Here is a 21,201-nt window from a genome sequence, read left to right as displayed (position 1 = left end):
AGAGTGGTTTCGGTATTCAACCATAAATATCTTTTAAAAGTGTAAACTTAGTACATGACCACAACCAAAAATACCCACAACAAATATCTCAGGCCTACTGTTCTGGGAATAGAAAAACAAATTAGATATGGTCTTTGCTCTCAAGGCATTCACAGCCCACTGTCCTATCCAGATCAGATGGGTCCCATTGCTGGTCAGCACTGAGGAGGAGAACTGTTTAATAACCCCGCCACCACCACCTTTGTCCTCCAATCCTTCTGGGGATAGTATGATTTGAGGAAATGGGCTCGTGTGACAGAAGGTGGCTGTTTTCCCCCATACCCCTCCTGTGATGCCTGGAGCTACCTATGGACTGGGATTCTGACTTGAGTGTCCTTGTCCCGACAGCACCCAGCTTAGAATGCGGGCTTCTTCTGCAGGCACTTGATAAACACTTGAGTGAAGAGTTGAAGCATCAAGTTCATAAAGGAATCTTTTTCAAGGTCATTCTCCCTGTGGGGTCCCTGTGGTTACTGCTTGGCTGGCTCTTACCTGAACACATCCTTTGTCCGTTCTCTTTCATGAATGACCAGTTTGAGTCAGTTATTAAGTTGCCATAAATAATTCAGTGCACTTGAGATTTAAAGGAAAAAAAATGTCTTACAGGACCTGTTTTATTTTTTGAGGGGTGTTATGAGGTCACCACGACTTCTGTCATTCCAAACAAAAAAAAGGTCATTTCCTGTTCTGTTCTTTCAAATATGTCAGATGGAGCCAAGAGGTGCTGAAATAGCAAAAGGAATGCCAGGGGAACTGGAAGTAAAGCTCAACAGGCTGCAGACTTGCAGAAGTCACCCTGTGGAATCATAGAGTGGGGTTTTTGTCTGCTTTTCAGTTAGGCAACTCATCTTTTTTTTTTTTCTTTCATTTTTTAGATTTATTATTAAAAAAAATTTTTTTTAAGAAAATCAAGGGGACTTATTAAATAACTGTGCCTTAAAGACCTCATTTGTAGGCAGGGGTAGCTGTGTGCTAGACTTGGGGAGTGAGATCTGAATCTTGGTTTTGTCCCTTTCTAGCTGGGTGGCCTTTGGAAAATCACTCAGTTACTCTGAACTTCAGCTTTCTCACCTGTAAAATAACCCACTGAATTATTCAGAAGACTTAAAAATAGAGAGTGCCTAAGAACAGGGACTCAGGAAGTGAACCTTATAATAATGGTAATGTGTATAGGCAGACATAGCGATGCTTCCTCATCAAAGACGGTCTCTGTGACCTAAACCACTCTGCAGGCTCCTTATCACCCATATATTCCTATGTGTTAAGATGCGATTATCTTCTTCTCCTAAATATCAACTCTAATACTAGAAGCTTGGTATAGCTTCCTCTGAGGCAGCAAATGAGCACACAATGGCATGTTAGTTCTACTTGTCACATTTTTAAAAAAGGAGGCCTTGGGAAAGAAAGAGTAATGGAAATAGTGCACACAGTTCTGACAGCCAGTCAGCTTAATTTAAGGCTTGCACGAGTACAGATGGGGGACATGAACCAGGGGTCCCCCAGTCTCTGTAGGCTGAGCATCTTGTGCCGGATATGATCCCAGTGTCAAAATAGTTGTTTTTTTCATGCTGCTGCTGCTAAGTCACTGAAGTCGTGTCCGACTCTGTGAGCCCCCAAAGGTGGTAGCCCACCAGGCTCCCCCATCCCTGGGATTCTCCAGGCAAGAACACTGGAGTGGGTTGCCATTTCCTTCTCCAATGCATAAAAGTGAAAGTAAAGTGACTCAGTCATCTCCGACTCTTAGCGACCCCATGGACTGCAACCTACCAGGCTCCTCTGCCCATGGGATTTTCCAGGCAAAAGTACTGGAGTGGGTTGCCATTGCCTTCTCCTCAAGATAATTATTTCTTCAGGTCCGCAGAAGAATAAAAACTGTGTTAATTCAAATCAGGATCCTAATAAATTTATGACATTGCAATAGGTTAATATGAATTTTAAAATTCCTAAAATGCTTTTAATCAGAAGTTTCCTGGGAGAGAGGAATTTTCGAACCCAGCACTGATTTTGCAGCTAACTGTTGGGTGAGGTGTGGCTCCATGTCTGTGGGACAAGGGCCCACAGACGATCTCTCTGCTTAGCTGCGTATTTACTTGTACTGTTCAGCTGTCCCTTTCAGAGACACCTACTTCCTGATCTTTTATTCATACTCAAAAGATCTTCCTGATCTTTTATTCATACTTAGAATCTTCTCTAAATATTTGAATACTAATCCAAAGGACAAGTTTAGCTGCCAAAATCGCAGCTTCCAGATCTTCACCCAGAAAGCTTTGTATATTTGCTTTTCCTGGCCATGCAGGTAGAACACTGAGTTTTTGATGAAATGAAATTTTGCAACTTAACTAGAAATAATCTGGATCTCACCTTGGAATTGGGAAGAAGCATGTTATGACGTAGGGAAGCCAGCCTGACCTCCCAAACGATGGTGTATCTTTGTGCTTTTGACACTTGACCTTGGGAGGAGGTATAGACGGTAAGGAGGTATTTTCTGGGTTAAAAATAAGAACAAAATGTTTTGAAATAGGCCTCCTGTGCAAGTAGCTGAGGTTTATGCAGTTGCCACGGGTGGAACTTAAGTTCCTAAGATCATGGCACACCTTCCTGAGTGGCCTGTGGGGTGAGCTGGGTGAGCCTGAAGTAGCTGAGTCAGGAGGGCAATCGTGTTTCCGCCGTAGGCAGGACCTCTCAGCCTCATGTGGTTAGGAGGCCCATTGTACACTCTGTGCTGACCTTTCCTTTGGATTAAATGCTGTAGCATTCCATGCTCATTCATATCTTTATGCCCTTCTGTTTTGCGAAATGCCTCTAAGAGTCCTTCCTATTGGCCATTTCATACAACTTTCCCACCCCCACTCTTCTCTGCTTCTCTCCAGTAAGGTGCGCCCCACTCTTGGTACCTGGTGCGCTTACTCTTACTCGATTCCCCCGTTTCATGCACGTCCCATGTTGTGTTGCCAGTTTCTTTTTCTGCCAGGCCATCTGCACTGTTGTGCTCTGAGTGCCCTAAGCTTATTGCCTGGTACACAGGATGTGCTCAGCTTTCGTGGGGTTTTGAGGTGGGAGGGGGGTTGTCTGCCTGTAGCACTCTGCTTGTGTTGTGTTGGGGGCATGTAAGAAGGAGTTGTGTTCTTAGGGAAATTGGTTTGCAGAGATATGAGACAAAAGAAGTTAAATAATTGTACAGAATGAAAGGCAGAGAATATGAGTGCCCAACTTCCTTCCTGTGTGAATTATCCTACTTATTCCTGGAGATTGTTGCCCTTTGTTTTGTGATTACAAAACCTGTGGCTCAGAGGAGTGAGATGATGTGCTGAGGGCCACCCAGTTAGTAAAGGTAGAACCAGAACTGGGGCCCAGTCTTCTGATTCTAAATCAGGTATCCTTTCTACTCCTGGTCTCTGGTAACCTGGAGCCTAGAAAGGAGAAGGGACTCACCTGGTACTGCAGTTGTGACGCAAGACTTTAGACAGTGAGATGCCAAGCACTGTATGTGGTCAATGAATGGGGAGGGAGAAGGAGAGAAAGAACATTGAGCAGTTGCCATGTTCAGTGAAAATCAAGTCACGGATGTGGGCCACATAGGTAGTTTTAACTTTTATAATAATCACAACAAAAATACACAGATGAAATTAATTTTAATAGTGCATTATATGTAACCCAGTATACACCCAAATATGTACTTTATCATGTAATCTATAAAAAAATGATTAATCCAACATTTGCATTCTTTTTTCCCCATGTGAGGCCTTCAGATTACATTTATCGCTCGTCTCCACTGGGATTAGCCATACTTCCAGGGCTCAGTAGACACATGAGGCTTGTGACTACTATGTTGGGCAGGTCGGTATTTTTTACGTATTTCAAGCATTTCAGGAATCACATGAAGAGTTTATTGTAGTCCTGTGTAAGAACTGAGGAAATGAAAACAGGAGAGATTAGGGAGCTTTCCTGGAGTAACAAAGCTGGAGAGTGATAAAGCTGACCCAGGTCTGTCCCTTGGCTTTCAGCTGTGGCTGGTGGCCTGCCAGTCCTCAGGCAAGGAGGAAAGGAGGGATTCTTGACCCCTGGTCTGGAAGGATGCTGGAATTGAATAGGTGGAAGCGGCAGTGTTTTCCATGTCCTGAAGTTACCCCCAAGTGTCTGAGCTGCTGCTGGTGTGGATGGTTGAGCGTGGGGGGAAGGGGCGTCAGGTGCAGAGGCAGAAGTAGCCCATTTCCAAACCATTGTTAAATAAGCTGCCGTGGAGCTGGCTGAGAGAGCCCAGGGAAGTGAAGGGAACCATTGTCTTCAAGCGCATTTGCTGGAGTTAAGGGAGTCCTTTCAGTAGGTGGAGTGTCTCTCTCCCAGGACAAGGACACTTACCTTTCAGAAGTTATGTGAAGAGTCTGTTATAACACACAGAGAGAGCTCAGCTAGCCAGGGCTGGGTCATCAGGTGCTAAGTGAATGTATTTGCCCTGCTCTGTGCTAAGGCAGGTGTTTCTGTAAAATCCCAGTTTTATCTTTTTTTCACGAAGACTGTGATATCCCAATGTGGGAGAAACTGAATTGGGAGGGTCATGTGCCTCTCCTGTGGGCAACCAAGTTGGTTCTAAGCTTTTCTTGTTTTATTCACAAAGATTACAACAGCAGTGAAGATACACTTTGAAAACCCTGGCATCCTGATGTATTACTATTCATTTTGTACTATTCCCTTGCAATCATCGTCCTTTGGTGGAAAAATGTTTTTAATATAATTTTAATGTCGACAAAGTTTATTTCTCCTGTTATCATAAACATTTTCCCTATCTTTATAATGCATGTAGTATGTTAATGGCTTCAAAGAATATCACTCAATTCTACATCACAGTTTGCTTGTTCATTTGGTTAGATATTTGGGTTGTTTCAAAATTTCTTGACATTGTATTTGATGCTACTGCCTGCAGCCTCATGCTTATTTTCTTTTATATCTTTTATAATTAATTATAAAATTATAAATTTATAGTTGTCATTATATCTTATTTGTAAATATAATTATAAATTTACAACTATTTGTAAGAAATTAATCAGCTTTCGAATTCCAAGCCAGAAGAGTTATAAACATCTTAAAATGTATTGGTTGTTCTGGCACAACACTTCTGTTTTCTTGAAGTGTTGCTTCTGTCCCCACCTCCATTTTATTGAAGTGTAATTGACATATAGCACTGGGTAAGTTTTAATATGTACATCATAAGCTTTGTTTTCTCAGCAGTGGGTGACATGTGAGCTCACCAGTTTTGCCACAAAACAACCAAGACTGGATGCTAAAAACCAAAGTTTTGCTAAATTTCACAAAGGTCAAAATGCGTCAAGTGTTTGTGTGTCCTTCCCCACGTGCCTCTTAGAACACCTCTGATGTAACTGACCAGAGGAACAGGTGACCACTGTTTCCGGGGTGCTTCCCTGGGGAAGCTGTTTGCAGACAGATGGTGAAGGCTAAGCCGAAAGACCCACAGCCTTTAAGTCTGACACTTCCCCAGAGCTCGGCCTCAGCCTCTCACAGGAGCACAGATGAATGGAGTACAGAGCCTGCAGTAAAGGGATGACCTTCCAGTTTCCTTCCACATCCTAATTGCACTTGGATCTGTCACAGGCTTTGGAGCAGGAAGATGTGTACAGCTGGGAATGTTATTTAATCCCTCTTTCATCTAAAGGGGATGACAGTGATAGTTCCCTATAAGTTTTCTGGGAGGATCAAGTACCAAGAACGTAATTAGTACTCAATAAAATGTTGTAAATGTGGGTTTGAGTCTTAGTTTCAATATATTCTACATGCCTTCTTCAGGCAAATTACTTAACTTTTCTGGCCTTGTGCATTCTCATCTGTAAAATGGGATTATAGCATCAGCCTCACAAAGACATGAAGGGATTTTAATGAGATAAAGTATAGAGAACATTTAGCTGAGTCCTGCACATAAACACTCTCCATAAGTGTAATGAAAAGAAAAACTGCTTTTTAGTTTTATTTTCTGCTCTTATATTGATCTGATTCCCTGGTGGCTCAGATGATAAAGCGTCTGACCGCAACACGGGAGACCCGGGTTCGATCCCTAGGTTGGGAAGATCCCCTGGAGAAGGAAATGGCAACCCACTCAGGTATGCTTGCCTAGAAAATTCCATGGATGGAGGAGCCTGGTGGGCTACAGTCCATGGGGTCGCAAAGAGTCGGACGCGACTGAGCAACTTCACTTTCTTTCTTTCACTATATTGATCTAAGCAGCAGTTCTATTGTAATTAGCTCAGATTTTGACATATATGCCCTCACTGTGTGTTTTTACTGTCCACATTTGCATCCTGAAACAAATGGGAGGCAAATCGACGTTGTCATGTCCCTGAAGCTTTTAACAGGTTTTAATGAAATCGTGTTTTTACGGTTAGAGAGAGCATAGTTTCACAGAGAAAGGATGATACTTCATATACTTATTAATTTTGTGGCTTTACCCTATGGTTGGCATCAAAGCAAACTGTCAGGTTTGTGGAAGGTATCCAGTGCTTCTTTATGCTCAGCAACACAAATCAAGTCTGTCTGAATGATAAGGTAAAAACCAAGTCTTAGGGAATGCAAAAAATGGCCATTGAAGTGCTTGAACATAGCTCATCTCACACCCCCTCCTCTCATCTGTTCTGACTCCTCTTCCTCTTCGTGTTTCAGTTCAGTCAGTTCAGTTGCTCAGTCATGTCCGACTCTTTGTGACCCCGTGGACTGCAGCACACCAGGCTTCTCTGTCCGGCACCAGCTCCCGGAGCTTGCTCAAACTCATGTCCCTCATCTCATCCTCTGTCGTTCCCTTCTCCTCCTGCCTTCAATCTTTCCCAGCATCAGAGTCAGCTCTTCACATTAAGTGGCCAAAGTATTGGAGCTTCAGTGTCAGTCCTTTCAGTGAATATTCAGGACTGATTTCCTTTATGATTGACTGGTTTGATCTCCTTGCAGTCCACCTGCAGTGATTTTGGAGCCCAAGAAAATAAAGTCTTTCACTTTCCCACCTATTTGCCATGAAGTGATGAAACCAGATGCCATGACCTTAGTTTTTTGAACGTTGAGTTTTAAGCCAGCTTTTTCATTCTCCTCTTTGTCTTTCATCAGGAATCTCTTTAGTTCATGTCTGAGTTACTCAAATGTGAAGTTGATCCTCAGGCTCCTCAAAGCACACACACTGTGTGGTGACTTCTCCACATGGCACATGCTCTGTGGCTGTTATTCTTACTTACCCGTTTCTCTCCCTCCGGAGTCAGAGTCCTCCACAGTCACCCTCATGTTCTCATTGCCTAGCTCTGGTCCTGAGCAACATTAGCACTCCATCAGTGTATATTGGCTGAATGGAGAAACTTGCAAAAACCTGCATGTGAAGTTAGAAGGTGTGTGTCAAGTAGTGAGAGGTGCATCTGCAAAGTGAAGCAAGTGGGCTGAGGAAAAGAAAAACAATAATATTTACGTTTGGAAAACGCAAAGATTTCCCTTTGTGTGTACTTCCTTGTGCCCTGTGAGGCATCGGTATTCCCTCATCCCAGCTGTTTCTTGCCTCTAAGCCGTGTTTCTCTATCAACATCTTGCCAGCTCCCATCTGTTCCATTCACCCTTGCTGAGGGTTTGAAGTGAGGATAGTTCTGTTGTGTGTTCATGTCCAATTTGTAGCCTTCTGATTTTGGGGGTAAAACCTGGAACCTGGGCATATCAGCAGAAAGGAGAAGTGTTTTCTTCTTTAATCCTCATGCCCTATAGGTTTGAGAAGGACCAGGGTCTCTCTGGCTTTCCTTGGATGGTAGTCACTGGTGGCATGGGGTGCCTGGCAGGTGGAGGAATAATCTTGGTATGAAATGAGTCTTTGCTATTCAAATGTTGGCTTCGGGGCCTTCTGCATTATCACTGCTCATCTGGGAAGTTGAATCTAACTCAGTAATAGAATTCTTTACTGAGCACCTCCTGTATGTTGGACAATATACTGAGAGCTTCACAAATGCTGGCTTAGGTACTTACATCTGTAGGATGATTGTGAGACATCTTCTGAGAAACCTGGCCAGACCCTGAAGCCGGGAGCATAATAACAACTTGGTGATAGAAGGAGAATTTGTCAGGGAGCCAAGAAATCTGAGTTCCACTTTGGCTCTGTCATAAAGTGATCATGTAGCTCTCTCGGTGGCAGTGGACGTCAGTTTTTCCGTCTATGAAAATGGGATGATGACAGTTTGACCAGATGCTTTTAGATTTTCTTCTGTTTCATGCCATCATGGTGTTGAATGCGGTCCAGCCTGCTCTCTTCTTTGCCTGCGTGACTTTTTGGATTGCAGGTTGGAACTGTGTATTATGAGTAGACTGAGTGAATCTATCTCCTAGTGATACTCTGACCTCCTGGTGACAAAAAACTTGTTTTCTTAGATGTTTCCTAACCGTGGGCCTACCACATTGGCGAGATATGAGGCAACATTGTGTAAAAGGTCCTGAAACATCTTGGCTGTATGTGTTTATTCTGGGACAGTGGCTTCCAAGCCTGAATGTAGTGTTTCTCACACTAAAAACTGAAACTAATCATTAGGACTGCTTTTAAATAACTTGGCCTTTAAATGTGTTGAAGTTCTTGTCATTTTCTCTTTTATTATTAGTGCCTTTTGTGTCTGGTCTAAGAATCTTCTCCTACCCCAAGATCATGAAGATACTCTAATATGTTTTCTCCTAGAAAGTCTGTATCTTGATTTTTCACATATAGGTCTAGGATCTGCTTCACATTAATTATTTAGATAGAGTGTGAAGAACAATTCAAGATTCATTTTTTCCCTATATAGATGTCCAGATACTCCAGAGCAATTTATTAAGAAGACCTTTCTTTCTCGACTGAATTTCACTGATAGCACTGTAAAAAAAAGAAAAATGTTACTGTTAAAAAAAAAAATTAAGTTACTGTTACTTTTGGATTCTGTTCTTTTTCATTGATCTATTTGTCCTTACTTAATCACTGTCTTGATTACTGTGGTTTTATAACAAGTCTGGTAATTTACCTTTTTAAAAACCTTTTTATTTTGTATTGGGGTGAAGCCTATTAACAGTGTTGTGATAGTTTCAGGTGAACAGTGGAGGGACTCAGCCACATATAGTAATTTATGTGTTTTTTTTTTTTAATTCTGTTTTTTAAGTTCTCTGTATTTTTTTTTAAAATAAATTTTTAGTTATCTTGTTAATTTCTACAAATTGCCTGTTGGGATTTTGATTGAGAATGCACTGAAGCTATAGATCAATGCAATAGTCGAGCCTTCAGAGAAACAAAACTAATAGAACTTTTGCGTGTTTATCTTATCAATACTCTTACAGACTTACCTGGAGTAACGTTTGACCAAATATCTGGGCACCTGCGGTCCAACTGACACGTTAAATTTATCATCACGGTCTATTTGGGGGAAAACAAACATTTAAACAAAACTAAACCTTTCAATTCATAAACATGATATATGTTCCCGTTTCTTTAAGTCTTCCTTAACTTCTCTCAGTAAGAACAATTTTATAGTTTTTCAGTGAGAAGTCTTGGCTATCTTTAATTTGCTTCTTGGCATTTGATGTTTTGTTATTATAAATTGTGTATAAGATATATTTTCCAATTATTTGTGTATTCATACTTTTAAAGAATGCATAGTGTTTTGCAAGAAATGTAATTCCCGATTTGTCAGACAGCAGTGATGTTTAGGAACTGTTGTTCTGGAGGTAACCATAAATCATCACTAAAACATCCTTTTCATCTGTGTGCTGCTTTACCATTGCTAAAGCATTTCCTTCCTTTGGACCGACAAGGGCTCTCAGAGACAGCAGAGCTATTATTATTCCTAATATCATATAAGGAAATTTGGCCTCAGGGATATTATCTGAGAGTCCTGTGACTGGCAGGTGACCATGGCAGTCCCAGGCTGTCAGAACTCAGGGCTTTCCTAAGAGAGAGGGTCTGCTCCTGATACCACAGTCTATGTTTATCAACGTGGACTTTTATTGAGAACGCACGGCAAAGGCGTCTGGCTTTATGGTGAGTCTTCGGCCTCTGGCCTCTGTGGACAGCGTAGAAGGCAGGGGAGAACGCAGCAGAGGGGGAAAGGTGGACCAAGGTAACTGTAAGTCGCCGGAGCGCAGAGGAAGGACAGGCTCGCCATCGGCCCATTAAGCGCGTTGTCTTTTGTGAAAGATCCCGGTGCCCCACCGCAGCTAGAATGTGAGCACTGTACGCAGTGCATACCTTGCCCAATCATGTGCCGCACCCCAGAGGGAAACAGCAAGCACAGAAGCCTTAATTACCCAAGAATCATTTAAAGTCGAGGAACTTAATCTACTGAGTGTTTTGTTTCTCTTTCTTTTGAGAACTTCAGTAGAAGTTGATTCAAATCTAAAAGACTTGACTCTCTTCCTTTAAGTTTCCTTTTCCAGCCTTTTCAGTTTCTGTCCTTTCTCTCTTCTCCTCCTCTTCCCTCCGTTACTGAGTGCCAGGTCCTGCAAATGTAGAGATAAATGAGGGAGCTTCTCCCCTGGGGAACTTAAAGTTGTACAAACTTTTTGGACTGTCACCAACAAGAAGGAATGTAGTTTATGGTATTATAGTTGTGTTTTTAAAAAGTTTTTATTTTTTAGAAATACATACTGAAATATTTACAAATGAATGTCATGCTATTTGGGATTTGTTTAAAAATTAGCTAGGGGGTACAGGAGTAGGTAGAAATATAAACAAAATAAGATTGGACATCGTTAATAATTATTGAATCTGAGTCATGGGTCCATGAGAGTTCATTATTTGTCATCCATCTATAGCCACGTTGCTAATGATCTATTTCAGATAAAAGTTTCATGAAGCACGGTTATTACATGCAGTGAATTTTGATACTTTCAAATCTAGTTTGCTGTATTTTATAAGCCGAGTGATGTTTTAAATTGTTTTTGACTCATTAATGTAAAATAATATGTATTTTGAAAAACACTGGTATAGTGTGGGAGAGAAGGACCTGTAAAATAAGTGATTACCAGCCATCCCAAAGTGCTGCTAGAGTGTGAGCTGAGGGACACAAAGGAGAGAGAGGGACTGAGCAAACAGAGTCCCAGAGAGTCTGGGAGACCCTCACAGATGTCTTTGAGCAGTTTGGATGAAAGAAGAAACATTTACATGTTGACAAGATGGTAAGGAGGGATGTTTGAGCTCAAACATCAGGAGGGCCCTGGTATAACTGGGAATCAGTAAGGTGGACTAGGTGAGCCTTAGTTAGGTCAGTGCAGCTAGAATCTCAGAGATGAGATTATAGATAGCAGCAAAAAAAACACAAAAGGTCTACAAGACAGCTTAAGAAATTGGGAATTTTTTCTCTGTGTTTCAGGAACGCATTTTGATGGTAAACCTAGAAATGACCCTATAACATTTGCTTTTTCTCAAGATTGCTATCAGCTACAAGGAGGTAGACCAGCTTATTCTATGCAGCGATGGTTTACAACAGAAAACACAGACCCAGAGGAGACCTGATCTTGGAACCCAGATCTCCCAACCCATCTCATGCATCTCATCTCCCACCCTGTCACATGCTTCTCTGAAGATCCACATAAATACACAAATTGAGCTCCTACAGTTTTTACTAAAGCAAAAATTATAGCCATTTCAGGACATAGTAAGAGCAGGGAATAGAGTAAGCCCTGTCCTTTCTTATTCCCACTGCAGTGTTCTCTCATCTGCAGAGTGAAGATATGGTAACTGTGAGAAATTGATAATAATCACTTACACTTACAACATGGTATTTTTTTAGGTGCTTTACAACTATTATCTCACTTAATGTTCACAACAATTCTATGCGGTAATTATTTTTTCCATTTCACAGATGAGAAAACTGATGTATATACATAAAAGTAAGTGATGTGCCTAAGGTCCCATAGCTAGCAGTTAGCAGAGCTTGAATTTAAGTGAAGTCCAATCTCTTAACCACTATGATGCTTCTTAGTTAGGTTTGATTTCATTGAATCCAGATGTTTGAACAAAGATAGTCAGTGAAAAGATTTGGCTTTCAGCTTGATTCTCAATATTGCTGAATCTGAATCTTCCCTAATTCAGAGGAAGGAGAATGTTTTTCCAGGTAAGAGAAGAAGGATGACTTCTTGCATGGGAGTGATATTTTAACGGAGCTTTGAGAGATGGGTGAAATTTTGAGAAATAAAAAATTCTGAGAACAAAGGGCAGAATACCAGCCAAGATGAAATAATCCAGCTATAACTTCTCCTCACCACTATTTATAACAAAAAATTGGATAGAATGCAAGAACCAACTACATGAAAACTTGGAAAAGGCAGATAGGATACTGTAATCAAAACCTAAATAATGACCCTTGCTATGTGGAATTGTGTAGTTGTTTGGGAGGCTAGAACTCTGAGATAACCCCATCTTTCCAGCCAGAGGAACCAGGAAAATGAGCCAATGAAAGCCAGAGACTCCAGGGAAATTCCTGAGAAGAAAGAGCTGAAAGGGGGACCCACTCTGTGTATGGTTTGGCACAAGTCCTGGGCATTCTACAAGGTGCACTACAAGATGTGGGATGGATCGTATGAAGTGTAGCAAAAGTTTTGAGAACTTAATCTGTGGTATTAACCACTATCTGAGTCCCAGATAAACCCTTGAGTTGCCTATGTGACTGGCATACTCATTTGGCACAGGAAAGGCTTTGAAAATTAAATTGACGTCAGAGATACCGGTCATTAAAGATGAGGGAGAATGTTCTATTTGAACCAAAGTGGGCTAAACGCCTGCTAAAACAAATAAACGGAAATATCAACGTTTTTTTCAGAAGAATTTAACAGAGTTTAGAGTCTCATGACCTAACATTCAAAAGTCCAGGATACAATCCAAATTTACTCACTATGAAAAGGACCAGGAAAAGCTGAACAAAGAGGAAAAGATTTTCAACAGGTGTTGACCCTATGATATCTCAGATGGTAGAATTCTCAAAGATTTAAAGTAGCTGTTAAAACCGTACTCCACTCTTGAAAGACATGAAAGGAGAGGTTTTCAGCAGAAAAATGGAAACTATGCAAAATAACCAGATGGAAATTGTAGAACTGTTGAAGAGACAACATCTGAGGGAATGAATCCACTAGATGGGCTCAGTGACAAAATAGAGATGACAGAGAAAGAAGTCAGTGATCTTGAATATAGAGCAATAGAAATTATACAACACTTAAAATATATTTGTAAATATATTTTTTATTGGAAACAAATGGATAGAGTATTATGGTACTGTGTGTGTGTGTGTATGTGCTCAGTTGCTCAGTCATGTCTGACTCTTTGCAATCAATCCCATGAATTGTTGTAGCTCATCAGATTCCTCTGTCCATAGGATTCTCCAGGCTAGAATACTGGAGTGGGTTGCCATTTCCTCCTCCAGCAGATATTCCTGACCCAGGGATTGAACCTGTGTCTCCTGCATAGGCAAATGGATTCTTTACCACTGAGCCACCAGGGAAATTATCTAGCCACGAATGTCAGTGGTGCCAAGTTTGAGAAACCCTGCTCCAGACTAATCTAAGTTTTCTCTCTAATGATATTTCCAGCATTTTCTTTATGTTCTAATTCTGGACATATACTTATCTTGCATCTGGTTTTGTATTGTTCTCTTTTTTGTATCCATCGTTGAGTGAATGTGAATTTTGATACCAGCTTTTTCATTTATCCAGTTGTGTAATTTTGGTCAGGTCACTAAACTATGCCATGCTTCAACATCTGTATCTGTAACATGAGATCAAAGTCAATATGCATAGATAATGCACTGATTGACATTTTCTCAGTATTTGCCATGGGCCAAGGACTGTGCTAAATGCTGTAGGTTTGTTATGTTTCACTTCTTCAAAACAGCTCTGTATGGTTAGCATAGGGGCTTCCCTGGTGGCTCAGTGGTAAGGACTCTGCCTGCAGAAACCTGCAGGAGACACAGGTGTGATTCCTGGGTGGGGAAGATCCCCTGGAGAAGGAAATGGCAACACACAAGTATTCTTGCCTAGAAAATCCTATGGACAGAGGAGCCTGGCTGACTACAGTTCATGGGGTTGCAAAGAGTCGGATGTAACTGAGCACACAGCACACACGGAATCACAATGAGTCCCAAACAGAGTAAACGCAAATGACAACTACTCAGTCACATCATAATTAAACTGCTGAAAACAAAATTAAAAAAAAAATATTGAGAGCAGCCAGAGAAAGATGATACATTATATGAAAGGGAAACCTATTCAAGTACTGCAGAGTTCTCATCTAAATCCATGTAGATCAAAGACAGTGGAACAACATCTTTGAAGCAGTGGAAAAACAAAGCTGTCAACTCAGAATTTTATATGTAGAAAAAAATCCTTCATGTTTGAAGACAAAATATTCTCAGATGTAGGAGATCTAGGAAACTCATTTTAAATCATATTGGAGAGAAAATTTGAATGTGAGCAATAAAAGAAGAGCAGGAGAAATAATAAATATCCAACATAGTAGACTCTCCAGCAGTGAAAATACACTCAAAAATATGAAATAAAAAATTGAGCAAAAATAATCTACTCCCATGACACAAGGGTAATTATAGATTACTGGCAATATTTTGAATTTATTTCCTGCAAGTCATTTTCCTTTGTGAATAATTTCTCCCTTTCCTTTTCTTCTTCTCCCGCTTTTTCTCTCTTTCAACTAAGATTTTAGAGTTTTATAATATTCTTTATCAGTTTGCATTATATTATGAATCCATTACTGTTTTGTTGAGAGAACTAAATTTTTTTGTTTGATAATGATGATTTGGTTATATTTATAAAAAGAGTGCTTTTTAGAGATCCATAGTGACATAATGGATGCAATGATACAATGTCTGAGATTTTCTTAAAATAGTCAAGATGGAGGATTGGCTTCTTATGTCAAAGAAATGAAACTTGCATTAAATCAGTAATTGTTGATGCTGGGTAAGGAGTACATGGTGGCTCATTATATTACATTCTCAGCCGTGTCTGACTCTTTGTGACCCCATGGATTGTAGACCACCATCCTCCTCTGCCCATAGGGTTTTCCAGGCAAGAATACTGGAGTGGGTAGCCATTCCCTCCTCCAGGGAATCTTCCCCACCCAGGGGTTGAACCACAGGTCTTTTGCATTGTTGGATTCTTTACTATCTGAGCCACCAGGGAAGCCCATGCTACTTTCTAGTTTTCTAAATGTGTTTTGTAAATTAGAAAGCTTTAATAAGTCTTCATAAATGTGATTTTAATTGTTTAATCACTCCCTGTCCTGCAGACATTCCATAAAAGTAGATTCTCCTATTATTGTTGTGAATTGAGGCTGTTTCAGGTTGTGTGTGGGCTGAGATTGGATCAGACAGCTTTTCTGATTATTTCCTTTTTGGAGATGTAATTACTGAGTTAAAAGAGAATGGGCATTTTTAATGCTTTGATACATTTTGCCAAATTGCCCTTCAGAAGAGATGTTCCATGTTATTTTTGTTCAAGAGACACATGAGAGTGCTCTTTCAGCTCTATATTATATATATTTTTAACTGCTAGTAATTTTTTTTACAACAACTGGACTTTATTTGGACCTTAATTCAAACAAACTCTTAAAAAAAATCAGCTTTATAAACAAACACACGTATTTGAACTTCTGGCTAGATATTTGATGGTATTAAAGTTTTATCATTTATTTATGTTTGTGTTTATTTGTTTATATTTACTGGGTTTGGGGGTTATTTTTTGTGTTTCTGTGGTTACTTTTTTTTTTTAATTAATTTTTATTGCAGGATAATTGTTTTAAAACTGCTATTAATTTGATAGGGAGAAGGTGGCATCTTGTTATTTTAATGTATATTTCTTTGAATTTTCAATAACACTGAACCCTCAACCTGCCACTGGATTGGTCCCCATCCTTGTAGGGAGAAAGCAAGGGAGACAAGTAGAAGGAAAAAGATTTACAGCCCCTCCTCATTCCTCCCTTTGGGGATGAGAAGCAAATGCAGACAAAGAGCCCTGGGTTCAAATCCTTTCTGCAACTTCTAGCTACAGACTTTGTACAGCCTTCAGCTCTCGAAGCCTCAGATTTTTCCCACTGAAGAAATAGAGCAGTGTCACTGGCCTCTGTAAGGGTGAGGTGATAGAGATTTATAGGGAAATAACCTGGTGTGCAGCGGTCAGTCTGAAGATGGTAGCTTTATGAGGCTGCAGTTCAGGATACAAAAGCACTACCTGGTGTGCAGAGGCAGCAGGAATCCAGAGCCAGCTCTCCTGCCTGGGACGGCCCTGTGGGGACTGCTGCTCGTGTTTGCTGTTTACCATTCGTTCTTTACAACCTCCTCAAACAGCACTCTTCCAGTCACTGCTCAGTGACAGAGGCAGCTATCCCGAGCCAGGAAATTAATCCTGGGGAGTGAATGCCAACACCTAATGTATTTATCTGATTCTGTGGGAATGCACCTTTCAAACCTCAGCTCCGGATCATGTTGAACTTCAGGTGGGTTTCTTTGGCAGTGTCTCCCCTTCTTCTTTGGAGCCAAACTCAGAGTAGGAATCTGCTCTTTTCAGGGCAGCCCAGCCAAGCTGGGGTCTCAGACTAAATTCACTGTCCCTCCCTGACCGCTCACCTTCCTACTGCTCCCTCTCTGCCCAGGCCCAGAATTTCTAAATTGGACATATTCTTGCTCCACACCTAGAGGTTAAGAGCGGCTGAGACAGAGTTGGGGCCTGGGACTCTGAATAACCTGTCTCACAGCTCAAGAGACAACCTGACATATTCTTCTATTTACTGCCTTGGAATGGTGGCGGAGGGTGGGGGTTACTCTTTAGGTCTTTTGAATACCAAATGAGAAATGTGTGTGCATGCATGCTAAACTGCTTCAGTTGTGTCTGACTCTGTGCGACCTTATGGACTGTAGCTTGCTGGGCTTCTCTGTCCCTGGATTCTCCAGGCAAGAATACTGGAGTGGATTGTCATGCTGTCCTTCAGGGGAATCTTCCTAACCTAAGGATTGAACCTGTGTCTCTTATGTCTCCTGCATTAACAGGTGGGTTCTTTACCACTGGTGCCACCTGGAAAGCCCCCAAATGAGAAATACTTCTCCTGAAATCAAAGCTGGGTGCCCAGGCCCTGGTGCTATCAGCCTAGCCCAGTTTTGCTCTGGAATCACCTCATTGATTTCCCATTTTCTTCCCTGGACACAGTCTACTTGCAAAAGACCAAAGGGTGGAGCTGGGAGATGGAGTAAGTTTGGCTTATTTTCTAAGTTGAAGGAAAATTCAGAGGCAAAGTCAGCAGGCTTTCTTGTGAGAATTTGGGTCTACCGACTTCTCCTGTCTTGGGCAGTGAGCCAGCCAACTCCTGTGGGGCTGTTTGGGCAGAGCTTCTCTAGTTGTTTGTCTGCAGAAGACTCTCAGGTATGTCCATGCTCTGAGATAATTGAGTGATTTTGTGTTTGCATTTTGATGATCATTGAAAAATGATTCTTATACCAGTTATTCACCCCAATTCATAGCTAGACGATCCTTTAGTAGAATCAACTATTGGTGTCTTCAGTAAACGTTTGTCAAATAGCAAGCATTTCTTTTTCCTCTTTCAAATGGAAGGGTGCTTGATGAAGCAAAAACTTTATTTCCTATTGCTTTATAGAGGTGGAGAACTCATGCCATTGTCTTGGAGCCTTAAGGTTCCTTCTCCTCTATTATTTCCCTAGTGTTTCCACCACAACCCTGTGAAGTAAGGATTATTAAGCCCCTTTGAGCATAAGGAAACAGAGGGTCAGAGAGGATGAGTGACTTTCAAGGATACACAGAGATTTGATCTGAGGACTGGGGGTCCTCATATGTATACCATGATATCAGGCTTTTTCATGAGTTTGGCCCTCCCAGTAACAGCTCCTTGTCTCTAACTCCTTTGAGAGTTCCAGATTCTGGTTCTCATTGCTTTGGATCAGTGTTTGAAATGGTTAACACTGAAAGTGGCTATGTTGATTTTGTTGAGATGGTCATCTAGGTCCCAGATTTAACCAGGCAAATATTGAGTCATGTACTCCTGGAACATTCATCTCTTCTCAGAAATGAAGACTTGCTCCATCCTCAGTAGATAAGCCTTCTGCTCCTGGCAGGCTCAGGTTCACAAGGTGCCATTTATTAAGCACCTGCCATGTTCCAAGGCATGGTAGGATCCTTTCTTCTAACCTTATAGCAACTCTGTGAGGTAGGTGGTTTTGTACACATTTTACAGATAAGGAAGCTGACACCCAGCACATTCATGTAATTTGCCAGGGTCATACTGATAGCCGATGAAGCTAGGATCCAGATTCGTCTGACTCCAAGGCTGGGTTTGCAGGAAATTTGGCTCCACTCTTCCAAGTGGCGCCTTGTGTGTGGGCCTTCACCATCTTAGTCCTGATCCTCATCTCATGAGTGTGGGGGTGGGTAGGGAGTGGGGTGCACCTGGGTTGGCTTGACCTCTGGACCCTGAATCAAACCTGAGTTGGGATTCTGGCTCTGTCTCTTTATAGCAGAGTGATTGTGGAGAAATCCACAGCCTCATTTGTAAAATAAATTAGACAATTATAGCATTGTTTTGATCATTAATCAAGTACTTGTCACAGTGCCTGGCCTGTAATAGTTGCCCAAGAAGCAGTGACTACTATTTGTTTATTGGTCACGTACTCTCAGGGAGTGGAGAAGAGGGTTTTGGGGATGGGCAGGTCTGCCCCCGCCACCTGCTCCCCCACACGGCTGAACTGGCACAGCACCATGTCAGCTCGGTAGCTCCCTTCCCTGCTCTGAAGCTCTTGATCTGCTGTCCACTGCACCTCTGGTGAAAGCCAGACTCTCCTACCTGTTGCTGTGCCTCACTGTGAGGCTTGAAGCTCCCTTTCAGCTTCACCTCCCGACGCTCAGCTTTGTCTCCCTGCCTGGGCAGACTTGAGCCTCTCTGTGCCCAGCACCCTGCCCTTGCCCACCTCCAGGCCATTTCCCTCCCATCCCACGGGTCTTTCCCATCCGCCTAGGCTTCTTTGATCCCAGGCTGGATTTGAATCCCTCCTCCCGGGCTAAGATCCTTGAACACCTTCTTTTCCAGAAGAAAACACTCACTTATTTGGTAAAGGAAGATGACCCACAGGCTCTGACCCAGAGGTAACTGGGCCACAGGCTTTGGCAACACAGAGGTAACTAGATGGTTCAGGTGCTCACTCTCTAGTGAGAGGAGCAAAGTAGATAGTGCATTAAATATTTTGTCTTTGACTTCTCATGGCATTTAGGATGATTAGCATCTTGAGGGCAAAAAGAGTAAGTACCAGTTACCTCTGGGCTACTGTTCTGAGCTCACAGTTACCAGTGTTTTGGTTGAATTGATTGATCTGAACAGATGTGATCAAAGGTAAACTCACAGTTCTGGCACCCCCAGGCAAGCACTGGTGGGGGGGCGGGGTTAGAGGGAGAGTGGGAAGCCCAAGAGCACCCCTCTCCCTTCTGTGACCTTCTCTTCTACCCCTCCATCTTCCTAAGTCACATTCTATGACCGAGTCAGCATGCAGGGTTTGGCACTTTTTTGATGACTTGCTATTGGCTTCTAGGGAGGGAAGCACCCTGGGCTTAAAGCCAGACATTCTTGGACCAATCATAAGATCTCCTCCAGCCTTGGTTTCCTCTTGTATAAAATGTTCAAACAGTAGACTTGACATTCATATGAGAGTTCTCTGGAGATCTTTGGAAATGCTCCACATCATCTTCATCTTTCTTACCAAGTTCTCATTTATTGATAGTAGTCCTAAGGTGAGGTGTTCTGCTCTCATTTGATGGATAAGGACGTCAGGCACCAGAGCTACCAGAGCACAGAGTTCCCCCAATTTATGCAGTCAGGCTTAAGCGATCTGTGTCCTGAGCAACTTAAGTGATCTGTGTGCTCTGTTGATCTCATGAATATGGAGCTGTAGGCATTTGTAAGTCTATTAAAAGAAATTCATCATTGGGTATAAATTTTCCTTAACACAGACTAGCAGTCTGGTTTCTTTGGGAGCCATGGCTCACAAAGTGAAAGTCACTCAGTTGTGTCAGACTCTTTGTGACCCCATGGACTATACAGTCCATGGAATTCTCCAGGCCAGAATACTGGAGTGGGTAGCCTTTCCCTTCTCCAGGGGATCTTCCCAACCCAGGGATCAAACCCAGGTCTCCCACATTGCAGGCGGATTCTTTACCAGCTGAGCCACAAGGGAAGCCCAAAAATACTGGAGGGGGTAGCCTATCCCTTCTCCAGCAGATCTTCCCAACCCAGGAATTGAACTGGGGTCTCCTGCATCACAGGCAGATTCTTTACAAACTGAGCTATCAGGGAAGCCCTACAAACAAGCAGTTATTTCTATCATGACCTGAAGAGTATAGAACCCCTCTGCACCGAGTTGTGGTCTGGAGGCGACTTCTCTTGCAGACTAAGGGACTCAGATAGTCAAAATCCCAAATGTTGACTCTGTAAATGCCAAAGGTCAAGTGTCAGGACAACAACCATCCGGGGCTGCTGATGGATTCAGTGAGATGATAAGTGTCCAGCCCCTGAGTGTGCCCTGGGCTCAGAACTATGGCACAGTTACTTTCCTTTTTCACTAAGATCATTTGCTTCTGGGGTTAGTGGGCTCTGCTGTGGCTGAGAGAGTGTAAGTCAAACAAGATGAACATCTGAGTACAGGAATTAGGAGCATGGTCAGACAATTCTGGATTTACATCTTGGCGCTACCAGAAGCCCTCTAACTTCTTTAAGATTCAGCTTCCTTATCTGTGAAATGCAAATGATAGCAGTGCCAGCCCCAGAGTACAGTGAAAGGAGGGAGATCTGGGGGTGGGATTAAGCAGTGAGTGCTGATATCTGATCTCTAAAGTAAAAGATCCAAACCTTCCATCTGCCAACACAGGCGCAGATAATCAAGTGATCTGTGTGTATGTGAGGTGGGCAGGGAGGCAGATGTGAAAACCCCCAGAAAACCAGCTCTTGCCATCTAGAAGGGACTGACCATGGGCCAACAGCAGAGTGGAGTGTGAGCCTTCCTCTGGGACCACTCTTTGTCCAGGAGATGACTTTTCACACCACTGCTGCCTGTGTCATCTGGCGATCACGCTCAAGGTCACAGATGGGAGGAGAGAAAGTTGAAAGGTCCACTTTGATGTAAGGGTTAGTAA

General features: G+C 42.1%; 1 protein-coding gene across 3 annotated transcripts in view; it reads left to right on the top strand.

The window, feature by feature from the left end:
- Positions 1-21,201, top strand: part of ST6GAL1 (ST6 beta-galactoside alpha-2,6-sialyltransferase 1) — a 150,597-nt gene that overhangs the window by 68,681 nt on the left and 60,715 nt on the right. The window contains exon 1 of one of the 3 annotated variants that reach the window (XM_061413283.1): positions 9,854-10,057. The exons of 1 other annotated variant lie outside the window; for it this stretch is intronic. The gene's annotated coding sequence lies outside the window, so the exon portion shown is untranslated. Of the gene's footprint in view, positions 1-9,853; positions 10,058-16,372; positions 16,514-21,201 lie in introns of those variants that run through there. One more of the 3 variants, XM_061413286.1, reaches the window with a different exon arrangement.

The sequence above is a fragment of the Bos javanicus genome, chromosome 1 (assembly GCF_032452875.1).
Source record: "Bos javanicus breed banteng chromosome 1, ARS-OSU_banteng_1.0, whole genome shotgun sequence".
Taxonomy (NCBI): domain Eukaryota; kingdom Metazoa; phylum Chordata; class Mammalia; order Artiodactyla; family Bovidae; genus Bos; species Bos javanicus.
This window is presented reverse-complemented; position numbering and strand designations above follow the sequence as displayed.